The 12,057-nt window shown below is 43.2% G+C and overlaps 1 long non-coding RNA gene across 2 annotated transcripts in view; it reads left to right on the forward strand.

Moving 5' to 3' along the window:
* Nucleotides 1-12,057, forward strand: part of LOC143657702 (uncharacterized) — a 59,743-nt gene that overhangs the window by 13,571 nt on the left and 34,115 nt on the right. The window contains exon 4 of one of the 2 annotated variants that reach the window (XR_013162962.1): nucleotides 5,078-5,772. The exons of the other annotated variant lie outside the window; for it this stretch is intronic. This is a non-coding gene — a long non-coding RNA (uncharacterized LOC143657702). Of the gene's footprint in view, nucleotides 1-5,077; nucleotides 5,773-12,057 lie in introns of those variants that run through there. 2 annotated transcript variants of the gene reach the window in all.

The following is a 12,057-nucleotide window of genomic DNA, read 5'->3' on the forward strand; positions in this document are numbered from 1 at the left end:
CCTTAGGGCTACAGGGAACAGTTTGTTACAGGATACCATCTGTTGGGCAGGGCAAGAAAGCACAGTTTTGGGAAAATATTTCCTGACCCTCTCTCTCTTCATGGGCCTCTAATCCTGTTTGGCCTGTGAAATACCGACTTGGGAAGTCCTCCTGGAGTGACCCTCTTTCCAAAATTTGCCGTAGGCAAAAGAAACTAAGGGCAATGAATGAAATGTAAAAACAAAACTGTAGGGGCAAAAGAAAAACAAACCAAACAGATCAAGATTTCCAGAAAGGGAACAGAGGAAAGGAAGCTTTCTCCTGGGCATATATCTTGAACAAAATCAGATGAAAAAGAGCTGGAAAAATCAAATTAGTTAATACGGACAATTCTAAAGGTCTGGAATAAGTTAAAACAAGTGTCAAAGAAGAGTCTGAACATAAAACCAATCAAAAATAAAAACCTACGCAAAAGAGAGAAACTGGCCTTCAGAGTGAATTCATCAAGATAATCAGATGCTTAAACAATCACAAAAATTTACAAGACATAGTAAGAAAAGGAAGATATGGCCTGTTAAATGAAAAAATTTAAACTTAGGAGGTGACACAGGATTTGAAACAACTAATCAATGATGTCCAAATAAATCTCCTAAATCAATTCAAGGAGAAGAAAGAAAATATGGCTAAAGAGATAAAGGATATTAAGAACACACGGGTGAGCACAAAGAATTTGAAAGCGCAAAAAGAAACATAGCAGAAATTATGGAATGAAAGGCACAAGAGAAGATATTTAAAATACAATAGAGGCATATAACTGCAGATTTGAATTGGCAGAAAAAAAGGATCAGGAATTAAAAACAGAACAATCATAATCTTACAGACAGAAGAATATAGAAAAAAGAATGGAAAAAATTGAGCAGACTCAGAGATTTGAATGACAGCATGAAGTGAACAAACATGCATGTCCTGGGTGTCCCATTAGTAGAAAAGAAAAGAAGAAGGGCAGGAAGAGTATTTGAGGAAATAAAGGCTGAAAATTTCCCAACTCTCTTGAAAGACGTAAATATACATGTCCATGAAGCACAACATACTCCAAACAGAATGAATCCTAATAGACCGACTCCAAGACACATACTAGTCAGAATGTCAGTTGCTGAAGATAGAGAATTCTGAAAGCCGCAAGAGAGAAGCAACTCATCACATAAAAGGGAACCATCATAATTTTAAGTGCCAATTTCTTATCAGAAACCATGGAAGCAAGAAGGAAATGTATGATATATTTACGATACTGAAAGAGAAAAACTTCCAACCATGTGTTCTTTTTTTTTAACATGGGCAGGCACTGGGAATTGAACCCGGGTCTCTGGCATGGCAGGCGAGAATTCTGCCACTGAGCCACCATCACACTGCCCCCAGCCATGTATTCTTTATTTGGCAAAGTTAGCTCTCAAAAATGAGGGACATTATGTTGAGTGAAATAAGCCAGGCACAAAGGGACAGGTACCGTATGGTCTCCTTATGTGAACTAAGTACAATAAGCAAACTCATAGAGTTAGATTTTAGAATACAGGTTACCAGCAGGTAGAGTGGGGTCAGAAAATTGGGAGTTGATGCTTAATTTGTACAGAATTTCTATTTAGGTTGATTGTAAAGGTTTGGACTTGGGTAGTAGGGATGATAGCACATTACTGAGAATGTAATGCCAAAATTATGTCTGTGAATGTGGTTCAAAGGGGAAGTTTTGGGTCATGTATGTTTCTCAAGAGAAAGTTAGAAGATAAAACATGGGTCTGTATAACACAGTGAGCCCTGTTGTGGACTGTAGGTAAAAGTACAAACATAAGGATGTTCTCTCATGAAGTATAACAAATATATGACACTATTACAAGGTGCTAATAATAGGGTGGTGTTTTAGTTTGCTTAAGGCAATATACCAGAAATGGATCAGCTTTCATAAAGGGGATTTATTAAGTTATGAGTTTACAGTTCTAAGGCTTTAAAATGTCCAAGCTAAGGCAGACATATTGTTTCCAAAGGAAGGGCAAACGGCATCCGAGGTTTCTCTGTCAGCTGGGAAGGCCTGTGACTGGTGTCTGAGGTCCCTGCTTCTGGTGCAAAGAAAGGCCAATGCTGCCACAGGGAAGGCACGTGGTTGGCATGTCCTCCTGAGTTTCATTGCTCCCAGCTCCCTGTCCCAGTGGCTTCTTCTCTGAGCTTCTGTCTGCCTCCATCTACACGTCTATGTATGAGCTCTGTTTCAGCTCTTTTAAGGACTCCAGTAAACTAATCAAGACCCACCTTAAATGGGCAGGGTCATACCTCCATCTAACCCAAAGGTCACACCCACAATTGGGTGTGCCACATCTCCATGGAAACAACCCAGTCAAAAGCATCCCCAGCCTAAACAATAGGTCTGCCCCACAGGATTGGATTAGGATTAAGAAAACATGGTTTTCTGGGGTACATAACAGTTTCAGACTGCTATATGGGAAAATGCACCTAATGTAAGCTATGGATGATAGTTAACAGTAGTAATTCAATATTCTTTCATCAAATGTCAAGAAGGGACCACACTAATGCAAAGTATCAACAATACAGAGGTACACGGGGCATTGTATTTTTTACATGAATTATTGTAAACTTACAATTTCTCTATTGAAAAGTAATAATAGGGTGGACCACGGTGGCTCAGCAGGCAGAGTTCTTGCCTGCCAGGCCAGAATCCCAGGTTTGATTCCTGCCTGCCCAAGCAAAAACAAAAACGGTAATAATAACAATAGGGTAAAAAGAAAAATATTATGCTAAGTGAAAGTACTACATTGTATGATTCAATTTACATAAAATATAAGTATAAATACATCTACAGAGACAGATTTAGAGTAGTGATTATGTAGAGCTGGGGAAGGATGAAGGGATTGAGAAATGACTGCTAAGATGTACGGGGTTTTTCTTTATGGAGTAATAATTCTTTATGGAGTAATAATTGTTTATGGCAAGGCATGCACAACTCTGTGATTATATTAAATGCCATTGATTGTACAAATTTTGATGGATTGCATAGTATGTGAATATATAGCAATAAAACTACTTTATTAAAAAAAGCAGTTACAGAGCTAATTAATATCAAACAACAGAAAAGAAGAGAAATTATCTGTGATTCCAGAAAGAATGCTATTGGTTAATACATTCGGTCTTATTTCTTGAATGTCCCTTAGGTTACCCCAGTCTTTAGGAAAAATACATGTTGGAATTGTATTATGGAAAGTGATGAGAAGGAATTTTAAAATGGTGTTATGAGTCAGTATGCCTATACAAATAAAGCAAAGTGTTAAAATTTCTATAACACTTTTAGAAATCAATAAAAAATAATTTAAGTAAAGAACAGAAGTGCCTCACAGCAAGTGTGATTTTATATGAGATTTGCATTTTCTGAGACTCCTAAATCCTGAAATAAAACTGATATATTGCCTCACCCTCTAAACATATTTGACAATCTATTTTGATCATTTGATTATCATATCAAATGGTCTCTGATCTCAGAAAGTTAAAAAATAAATGCATTAAAATTTCTCCTTACTAAAATGTGCATTAAATTTTCCCTTACTAAAAATTTCCTTAGCAATTTTAGAAGTTGACTATTTTATTCCATTATTGAAGCATTAGACAACATTAAACCTTGTGACTCAAAAATCCACACCACTATAAGAACTTGAAAATAAGAAATCACATCTTTGCTTTATCATGCACATTTTAAAAGTAGAGATTGAGAAATGGGCAGCATATTTTAAATGTTCCTCACTTAAAATGTCCAATAATGGGGGAAGGAAAAAGTTATTTCTCCATCTGTAAATTAATCTGAGATTTTCAGATGAAGATTTAATATGTTTTAAAAATGGGATTTTGCCAATGGCATTTTCCCAAAATTTATTATTTCTTATAAATTAGTAATTTAATATATGAAACAAAATAAGACACGAGTATAATATGAAAAAACAACAAGTATTTTGGTAGTGCTAATAAAGTCAGTCCTAGTCTTAGCTAAACTATTCTGAACATTAAATTCCAGCAGAAAAAAGGCAGTATTAAGTAAAGTCCTTGATCTACAAGATCAGATATCATTCTTTTGAAACAAATGAAAATAATCAGCAAGAATTATGTCAGTGAATAATGGAAGAATCTGAATTTACATTTCACTTGGAGGATAATTAAGCTAAGAATTCTACTTAAATTGGAACAAGACGAAATACCTCACAACCCATCAATTTTGAAAGAAAAGTTCTAGAAACTAGAAAGAAAAATTTACACTTATTTATTACAAGCTACTGTATATTTAATGGCAAAAACTTACCATAACAACAAAACCTCATGTCCTACCTGAGATTCCAAGTACTTACGGTGTTCAATCAAACTATCTACATAAGTTATATTAGGAAATGCACTAGTCAAAATATAAATTTTGTAACAAATAAACATTTTTTGCTTTAGTCTCATACATAAGGTGACATTTTAAAATATTAATTACCATCTATTTTCAACACCCTGTAATAATGACATTCCTTTGTTCTTCCTCATGCAAAAATATTTTTAAATTTTTTACATTGTACATTTCACTATTATTATACACTCTAGGCATTCCTAGATTATACCATCTCAATCTTTAACATCTACCTTTCTTTCTGATTTCATTTATGTCCCCAGCCCTCCTCCCTCTATCATTCTCACATGCAGCTTCATTCAGTGTTTTAACATAATTGTATTACAGTTAGGTAGTATTGTGCTGTCCATTTCTGAGTTTTTGTATCCAGTCCTGTTGCACAGTCTGTATCCCTTCAGCTCCAATTCAATCCCAGAGTGATTCGATCAGTGATTGGAAAAGTATTTGCAAAGCCCCCTTTGGGAATGGTGAGAACGAGGAGAAATTCAACTTCCCCAAGTTGAATTCTTGATGTTCTCACAAGCAGTGTGGACAACCAAAGCTATAGGCTGAGCCCCCAGTCTTGGGGTTTGTTCAGGTGAAAACCCTACAAAGGATAGGTCAAGTCTACTTAAAATTTAGGCCTAAGAGTCACCCCTAAGAGAGCCTCTTTTGTTGCTCAGATGTGGCCTTTCTCTCCAGCCAACATGACAAGCAGTCTTACCACCCTCCCCCTCTCTGCATGGGACATGACTCCCAGGGGTGTGGACCTTCCTGGCAACGTGGGACAGAGATCCTGGAATGAGCTGAGACTTAGCATCAAGGGATTGAGAAAAACCCTAGAATGAGCTGAGAATTAACATCAAGGGATTGAGAGAACCTTCTCGACCATAAAGGGGAAGATTGAATTGAGACTAAGTGTCAATGGCTGAGAGATTCCAAGCAGAGTCATGAGGTTATCCTGGAGGTTATTCTTATGCATTAAGTAGATATCACCTTGTTGTTCAAGATGTAGTGGAGAGGCTGGAGGGAACTGCCTAAAAATGTAGAGCTGTGTTCCAGTAGCCATGTTTCTTGATGATGATTGAACAATGATATAGCTTTCACAGTGTGACTCTGTGATTATGAAAATCTTGTGTCTGATGCTCCTTTTATCTACCATAGCAACAGATGAGTAGAACATATGGAATAAAAATAAATAATAGGGGGAACAAATGTTAAAATAAATTTAGTTTGAAATGCTAGTGATAAATGAAAGCAAGGGGTAAGGGGTATGGTATGTATAATCTTTTTTTTCTGTTATCATTTTATTTCTTTTACTGTTGTCTTTTTGTTTCTTTTTCTAAATCGATGCAAATGTTCTAAGAAATGATGAATATGCAACTGTGTGATAATATTAAGAATTACTGATTATATATGTAGAATTGAATGATATGTTAATGTTTTTATTTGTTGTTAATTTTTTAATTAATAAATAAAAAATAAATTTAAAAAACTTACCATATTTTTTTGTGAATAAGAAGGGTACCACTTTGGAAGTTATTGGGCCCAATTAAGTCCCATATTCCAAAATTAAAAAGAAGAAAAAATAAGGAGGAGGAGAAGAGGAAAGGGATGAAAGTGAATGAAGCAAGGAAACAATGTGGAAGAGAGGAAAAGGAGTAAGAAGTAGAACATAGAAGAGGCTTGAAAGAACAAGAGCCAGCTCCAGCACATTCCAGAATACCAGACACCATATTTGAAAAATCTGATCAAGCAAAAGAGAGAGAGAGTAAAATGACCCAAATAAATGGTTTAGCAATGAAAAATGAGACCTAATTATATACAAAGATCAGTTTTAAAATATACATATAACTTTCCAATAATATACTGGAAAAACAAGTATTTTGAAATTTTCAATAATATATTGGAAAGTCTAGCTAAAGTCAGTTTTTAGGAAATACAAAATAAAAAAGCTGTTTCTTGAAGAATGAGCAAGATACTAAATGTAGAAAATAAAAGGGCAACAGATAAACTCTCTTCAAATAATGTACAAATAAGAAAGTTATTATTGGCAACTACTACCTTCAGTAACACTTATTCCGGTATTTTCTAAGCTGTTGAAGGGTGGAAACATGCATGTGCTCTATGATGAGTACCATAATTGCTGTTACGATCCAAAGCTAAGAAAGAATGCCAACGACTCTATTCCAAAATCAGAAGTTTCAGGGGAATGTTGCATGCTCCGCTGGTTTGAACAGATGTATAGACCCTAGAAAAGCATGTTTTAATCAAAATACCATTTCATAAAGGTAGAATAATCCCTATTCAGTACTATATGTTTGAAACTGTAATCAGATCATCTCCCTGGAGATGTGGCTTCATCAAGAGTGGCTGTTAAACTGAATTAGGTGGAGGTGTGTCTACACCCATTTGGATGGGTCTTGATTAGTTTCTGAAGTCCTATAAAACAGGAAAATTTTGGAGAATGAGAGATTCAGAGAGCAGAGCAGAACGACATAGCCACGAGAAGCAGAGTCTACCAGCCAGCGACCTTTGGAGATGAAGAAGGAAAATGTCTCCTGGGGAGCTTCATGAAACAGGAAGCCAGGAGAAGAAGCTAGCAGATGATGCTGTGCTCACCATGTGCCCTTCCAGCCAAGAGAAACTGTGACTGTGTTCGCCATGTACCTTTCCAGATAAGGGAGAAACCCTGAATATCATTGGCTGTCTTGAACCAAGGTATCCCCTGGTTCAAGGTATTCCCTGGATGCCTCTGATTGGACATTTCTATAGACTTGTTTTAATTGGACATCGTCTCGGCCTTAGAACTGTAAACTAGCAATTTATTAAATTCTCCTTTTTAAAAGCCATTCTGATTCTGGTATATTGCATTCCAGCAGCTACCAAACTAGAACACATGCTATCACGGTGTTTTGGTTTCTTAATGCTGCATAATGCAATAGACCAGAAATAGAATGGCTTTTAAAAGGGAATTTATTACATTACAGGTTTACAGTTCTAAGGCTATAGAAGTATCCAAACTAAGGCATACAGAGAAAGACAGCTTAACTACAAAGAAAGGGCTTATGGGTCCAGAACACCTCTGTCAGCTGGGAAGGCATGTGGCTGGCATCTGCTGGTCCTGGTTCCCATTTCCATTGCTTCCAGCTTCTGATGCCCATGGTCTCCTCTCTAAGCATCTGTGGGCCTTCACTTAGCTGCTCCAGGACACAACTCTGGGTTCTGGCTTGTTTAGCTTCTCATGGGAAGGCACATGGTGATGTCTGCTGGGCTCTGCCCATGTCTAGATATATGGTTTCTCTGTCAGCACTCCAAGCATCTCCAAACATCCATGTGCCTGCAGCTCTGAAGCAACTGTTCTCCAAGCATCTGCGTCTGAGTCTTCTCCAAAATGGTCCCCTTCAAAGGACTACAGTAAACTAACCAAAACCCAGTTTGAATACATAGAGTCACATCTCCATCTATTCAAAAGGCTATACCCACAATTGGGCATGTCACATCTCTGTGAAGATAATACTTACAGTATTATCTTTTAGTACTAAAAGTTATTAGTATTTAGTACTAATACTTTTAGTACTAAAAGTTTCTGTACTACAATATTGAATCAGGATTAAAAGAAACATCTGCTCCCATAAGATTGGATCAGGATTAAAACATGACTTTTCTGCGCTACATGATACTTTCTAACCAAAACATGAGTCTTCCAGAATGAAATGAAAGGACGTTAGTTAATAACACAAAGTAATGTATAAATAAAAGTAACAACACGAGTGAATATATTATTATAGTTTTGGTTTATAATGCTATTTTTAAATTTCTTGACATGATCCAAGACAGAAATGCATAAGAACAATTACAAATATTTTGATTGGTAGATTGGATTTTTGTGGGATGCTTGAAGCATCTGGAGAAGAGTTGGGTGTAACCAACAGGTACAGGGCAGTCAACACTGGTGAACTTCTCCTTCTGTGTAGAGGGCGCCGTACCCCATGTAGAGGACGTTACACCCCACAAGAAGACACCATACCCCATGTAGAGGATGCCGTACCCATGTAGAGAACGTGTATCCCATGTAGAGGACACCATACCCCATGAGAAGATGCAGTACCCCATGTAGAGGATGCCATACCCTATGTAGAGGATGCTGTACCCCATGTAGAGGACCCCATACACCATGTAGAGGACGCTATACCTACATAGAGGACGCTGTACCCACGTAGAGGATGCGTACCCCACGTAGAGGACGCTGTACCCACGTAGAGGACGCTGTACCCACGTAGAGGATGCGTACCCCACGTAGAGGACGCCGTACCCACGTAGAGGACACCGTACCCCACTAGTGGACGCCGTAACCACTAGAGGACGCAGTACCCACGTAGAGGACGCCGTACCCATGTAGAGGACACCGTACCCCACTAGTGGACGCAGTACCCACGTAGAGGACGCAGTACCCCATGTAGAGGACGCAGTACCCACGTAGAGGACACCGTACCCCACTAGTGGACGCCGTAACCACTAGAGGACGCAGTACCCACGTAGAGGACGCCGTACCCATGTAGAGGACACCGTACCCCACTAGTGGACGCAGTACCCACGTAGAGGACGCAGTACCCCATGTAGAGGACGCAGTACCCACGTAGAGGACACCGTACCCCACTAGTGGACGCCGTACCCACGTAGAGGACACCGTACCCCACTAGTGGACGCCGTAACCACTAGAGGACGCAGTACCCACGTAGAGGACGCCGTACCCATGTAAAGGACACCGTACCCCACTAGTGGACGCAGTACCCACGTAGAGGATGCAGTACCCCATGTAGAGGACGCAGTACCCACGTAGAGGATGCAGTACCCCACGTAGAGGACGCCGTACCCACGTAGAGGACACCGTACCCCACTAGTGGACACCGTAACCACGTAGAGGACGTCGTACCCACTAGAGGATGCCGTACCCACTAGAGGACGCCGTACCCCACTAGAGGACGCCGTACCCACGTAGAGGACACCGTACCCCACTAGTGGACGCAGTACCCACGTAGAGGATGCCGTACCCCATGTAGAGGACGCAGTACCCATGTAGAGGACACCGTACCCCACTAGTGGACGCAGTACCCACGTAGAGGACGCAGTACCCCATGTAGAGGACGCAGTACCCATGTAGAGGACACCGTACCCCACTAGTGGACGCAGTACCCACATAGAGGACGCAGTACCCCATGTAGAGGACGCAGTACCCACGTAGAGGATGCCGTACCCCACGTAGAGGACGCCGTACCCACGTAGAGGACACCGTACCCCACTAGTGGACGCCGTAACCACTAGAGGACGCAGTACCCACGTAGAGGACGCCGTACCCATGTAAAGGACACCGTACCCCACTAGTGGACGCAGTACCCACGTAGAGGATGCAGTACCCCATGTAGAGGACGCAGTACCCACGTAGAGGACACCGTACCCCACTAGTGGACGCCGTAACCACTAGAGGACGCAGTACCCACGTAGAGGACGCCGTACCCATGTAAAGGACACCGTACCCCACTAGTGGACGCAGTACCCACGTAGAGGATGCAGTACCCCATGTAGAGGACGCAGTACCCACGTAGAGGATGCAGTACCCCACGTAGAGGACGCCGTACCCACGTAGAGGACACCGTACCCCACTAGTGGACACCGTAACCACGTAGAGGACACCGTACCCCACTAGTGGACGCCGTAACCACTAGAGGACGCAGTACCCACGTAGAGGACGCCGTACCCATGTAAAGGACACCGTACCCCACTAGTGGACGCAGTACCCACGTAGAGGATGCAGTACCCCATGTAGAGGACGCAGTACCCACGTAGAGGATGCAGTACCCCACGTAGAGGACGCCGTACCCACGTAGAGGACACCGTACCCCACTAGTGGACACCGTAACCACGTAGAGGACGTCGTACCCACTAGAGGATGCCGTACCCACTAGAGGACGCCGTACCCCACTAGAGGACGCCGTACCCACGTAGAGGACACCGTACCCCACTAGTGGACGCAGTACCCACGTAGAGGATGCCGTACCCCATGTAGAGGACGCAGTACCCATGTAGAGGACACCGTACCCCACTAGTGGACGCAGTACCCACGTAGAGGACGCAGTACCCCATGTAGAGGACGCAGTACCCATGTAGAGGACACCGTACCCCACTAGTGGACGCAGTACCCACATAGAGGACGCAGTACCCCATGTAGAGGACGCAGTACCCACGTAGAGGATGCCGTACCCCACGTAGAGGACGCCGTACCCACGTAGAGGACACCGTACCCCACTAGTGGACGCCGTAACCACTAGAGGACGCAGTACCCACGTAGAGGACGCCGTACCCATGTAAAGGACACCGTACCCCACTAGTGGACGCAGTACCCACGTAGAGGATGCAGTACCCCATGTAGAGGACGCAGTACCCACGTAGAGGACACCGTACCCCACTAGTGGACGCCGTAACCACTAGAGGACGCAGTACCCACGTAGAGGACGCCGTACCCATGTAAAGGACACCGTACCCCACTAGTGGACGCAGTACCCACGTAGAGGATGCAGTACCCCATGTAGAGGACGCAGTACCCACGTAGAGGATGCAGTACCCCACGTAGAGGACGCCGTACCCACGTAGAGGACACCGTACCCCACTAGTGGACACCGTAACCACGTAGAGGACGTCGTACCCACTAGAGGATGCCGTACCCACTAGAGGACGCCGTACCCCACTAGAGGACGCCGTACCCACGTAGAGGACACCGTACCCCACTAGTGGACGCAGTACCCACGTAGAGGATGCCGTACCCCATGTAGAGGATGCAGTACCCATGTAGAGGACACCGTACCCCACTAGTGGACGCAGTACCCACGTAGAGGACGCAGTACCCCATGTAGAGGACGCAGTACCCATGTAGAGGACACCGTACCCCACTAGTGGACGCAGTACCCACATAGAGGACGCAGTACCCCATGTAGAGGACGCAGTACCCACGTAGAGGATGCCGTACCCCACGTAGAGGACGCCGTACCCACGTAGAGGACACCGTACCCCACTAGTGGACGCCGTAACCACTAGAGGACGCAGTACCCACGTAGAGGACGCCGTACCCATGTAAAGGACACCGTACCCCACTAGTGGACGCAGTACCCACGTAGAGGATGCAGTACCCCATGTAGAGGACGCAGTACCCACGTAGAGGATGCAGTACCCCACGTAGAGGACGCCGTACCCACGTAGAGGACACCGTACCCCACTAGTGGACACCGTAACCACGTAGAGGACGTCGTACCCACTAGAGGATGCCGTACCCACTAGAGGACGCCGTACCCCACTAGAGGACGCCGTACCCACGTAGAGGACACCGTACCCCACTAGTGGACGCAGTACCCACGTAGAGGATGCCGTACCCCATGTAGAGGACGCAGTACCCATGTAGAGGACACCGTACCCCACTAGTGGACGCAGTACCCACGTAGAGGACGCAGTACCCCATGTAGAGGACGCAGTACCCATGTAGAGGACACCGTACCCCACTAGTGGACGCAGTACCCACATAGAGGACGCAGTACCCCATGTAGAGGACGCAGTACCCACGTAGAGGATGCCGTACCCCACGTAGAGGACGCCGTACCCACGTAGAGGACAC

Source organism: Tamandua tetradactyla, chromosome 15 (genome assembly GCF_023851605.1).
Source record: "Tamandua tetradactyla isolate mTamTet1 chromosome 15, mTamTet1.pri, whole genome shotgun sequence".
NCBI lineage: Eukaryota > Metazoa > Chordata > Mammalia > Pilosa > Myrmecophagidae > Tamandua > Tamandua tetradactyla.